At 34.2% G+C, this 2,877-nt stretch overlaps 1 non-coding gene across 1 annotated transcript in view; it reads left to right on the top strand.

The window, feature by feature from the left end:
• The window catches only part of TRNAS-GCU (transfer RNA serine (anticodon GCU)), an 88-nt gene extending 36 nt beyond the window's left edge, over positions 1-52 (top strand). Inside the window, exon 1 of the tRNA in view lies at positions 1-52. This exon is cut by the window's left edge and continues 36 nt beyond it. This is a non-coding gene — a tRNA (tRNA-Ser).
• Positions 53-2,877: the final 2,825 nt, after the last annotated feature.

Here is a 2,877-nt window from a genome sequence, read left to right as displayed (position 1 = left end):
TAATCTGTTGTACGAGCTATTCGTACCGAGGGTTCGAATCCCTCTCTCTCCGTTTCCTACGCTCACTTGATATTTATCTTTCTCATTCTATAAACCCCGAGTCCCTTTGGTTTGGTTGGATTGATGATTTCATTTAAATAAATGAAATGTATGGAATAGATAAAATTTTAAGTTAAGAAGATGGATTTAGAAACCAAACCAAAAAAGGAAAAAAAAATCTATTATTCTTTATTCTTCGCGTCCAGGATTACGTCCTGGGTCATTAGACAGGAATCCGAAGATGAAGAGCGAAACAAAGAATATCACCACCGTATAAACGAACAGTTTGAGAGTAAGCATTACAAATCTCCAAGACCTGTTGGGGGAGAAAAAGGGAATAGATTCTCAACCTTTGTACCATCTCATTTTTTGATACCAAGAAACGAAGTGGTTTTTAGAAAAGAAAGGAATTAACAGGAATTCAATTCATTTGTATTGTAATAAAATAAGGTTCTGATTCCTTCGTTACCAAAAAAAAGAATCTCGTCATACCTACAATGCGATTTGTTGATATTGCATTGCGGGGGCTCAGAATACCGTATGCGCTCCATGGATGGAGGGTCAGAATGAGGAAATGAGGTGATCCGGATTCACGGAGTCTATTGAAGAATGTTCAATGTTTGAATCGAGGGTTCTTGTCTTAATGCACTACTTATCTCATCTTTCTTGGTAAAATTGGTAAAATATTTTTTTTTTTTTTTGAATAAGTCATGAATCTTTCTAGAACAGTATCAAGGATCTCATCGAAAACTTACAGCAGCTTGCCACACAAAGGCTAAGAGAAAAAAGAGCACAGGTATGACCGGCATAAAATCCACGATTGGGTTCAAAAAAGCATAAGCCTCGGGCAATTTTGCGAAGAAAAACCCACTCGGCTGAAGGGCAGAATTAAGACAGATACAGATTAAACTAAAGATATTAGGCATAACAAATATTTTGTTCTTAGAATAATATCATTTTTATTGAGTTATTTCTTGAAGGGAAAAAATCAAGAAAGAGGGTAGGTAAAAAAGTCCTTCTTTCTTTGAATTCCCCCAATCAAAGATCCTTCAATTGTCAAATTGAATTATACGGAATCATACTTTCATACAATATCTTAATTATCTTAATTTAATTATATGTAATGATCAATGAATTTAGTTTTATTCCGGATTTACACGTGTCGAATCTCAGCAACAACTTCTTTCTTCCATAGATACTGGGCTGGAATTGACGAACACCCGATACCAATATTAATGTATATTCGTGTTTGAATAGAAACATAAATGGGGCGTGGCCAAGCGGTAAGGCAACGGGTTTTGGTCCTGTTACTCGGAGGTTCGAATCCTTCCGTCCCAGATTAATTCCATCTTAACTCAACAAATATTATTTGTTCTCTTTAATCATCTAAATTTCTATTTAGGAGGTTCATGTTGGATACAATGTAATCGTAATCTATTCTTTATTTCTAGTTTTTTCTTTCTAGTTTGGTTTTAATGTTAATGATTTTTAATGTTAATGATTCTTTTCTGAATTAGACTTTACCTTTCTATTCTGTATTCTGTTTCCTACACACGGAATTCACTTTCAATGACTGACACACGTATGAAAAATCCATGATTTTGGTATAGGCGTGGGGGAGCATAGACATAGATCCGTTGAAAAGATATTTTTTGATTTAATTCAAAATTGGATTATTCAGTCTATGTCCGTACCGTTCATATTGGAGTTGGTTAGTCAAAAGAAACTTTATGCTTGAATCCAGAAAATTCTGATTCCTGCATGATCCATTCTGAGTCGAAATGTGAAAGAAACCTCTTCTATCTTCTAACTTTGAATTAATGGTAAAGCAGATATGGTAATCGTATCTCATTTAATAATTATCCCAATTGAGAATTCATTTTATTTGGATTCTAATGAGGGTTCGAGTTCGTGGTACCAATTCCATCAACGGGATTCGAGTTCCTAAGACTGGACTCAAATGAAAAAATGGGAATAAAAAACGGATCTGGACCTTTTTTGTTTTGCACTTATACGTGTCTGGTACTGGTATAGCACGCAGCTTACACAGCTTATAAGAAAAGAAGATTCTTTTGTTGGTTGACCGGGTATGCATGATTCATAATATAATCCAGATGAAATGTTTTTTAGATATGTGATGTGCTGATCAACAATGGAAGGTATCAATTGAAATATCTGTGGCTATTCCCGATTTCATCAACAAACAATCAAGTTCAATAGGAATAGATGCATTGTATTGTACCCAATTTGCATCTGGTTCTAATGAACTGATGAATAATGGAATTGTAAATCCATTGGTAGGCAGAATCGCGGATTTAATTTACTTGACTTTATCGAACGACTCTGGAAGCAAAAAAGCAGAATATGCCGAAAAGAAGCATGCCACCCTTTTGTATTGTTATTGTTCTATTTCAGTAAGAACAAACAACAAACAGTCTTTGGTTTCGGTCAGAAATTTCTGTGATGCCTTAAAATATCCACGATTACCCGCGGTAACAGCTGTATATATAACATAACCCGATGGATACCAAAAGATCATGCTGCTTTGATTCTGATATTCTCAATCAGATTCAAGAATGAATCGAGGACGTTCACTTTATCTTATTTACTTTACTGTGTCTTTTTTATTCATTTTTGACTTTTACTATATTTCTTATTATGTTTGATGCTCATGAACAAAGAAATGAAATTAGTTTTAGATTTTGTTTCTCGTCCCATTTATCTGGTTTAGACAGTTGATCTGGTTTAGACAGTTGATGATTTAAGGAAAAGCAAAATTAAATTTCATGTTATTATGATGATCAAAATGATCAAATTGACGTCTAAGAGATATCCGTA

The sequence above is a fragment of the Nymphaea colorata genome, unplaced genomic scaffold (assembly GCF_008831285.2).
Source record: "Nymphaea colorata isolate Beijing-Zhang1983 unplaced genomic scaffold, ASM883128v2 scaffold0577, whole genome shotgun sequence".
Taxonomy (NCBI): domain Eukaryota; kingdom Viridiplantae; phylum Streptophyta; class Magnoliopsida; order Nymphaeales; family Nymphaeaceae; genus Nymphaea; species Nymphaea colorata.
Note: the sequence above shows the minus strand (reverse complement) of the source record. Positions and strands in the feature narration are given on the sequence as shown.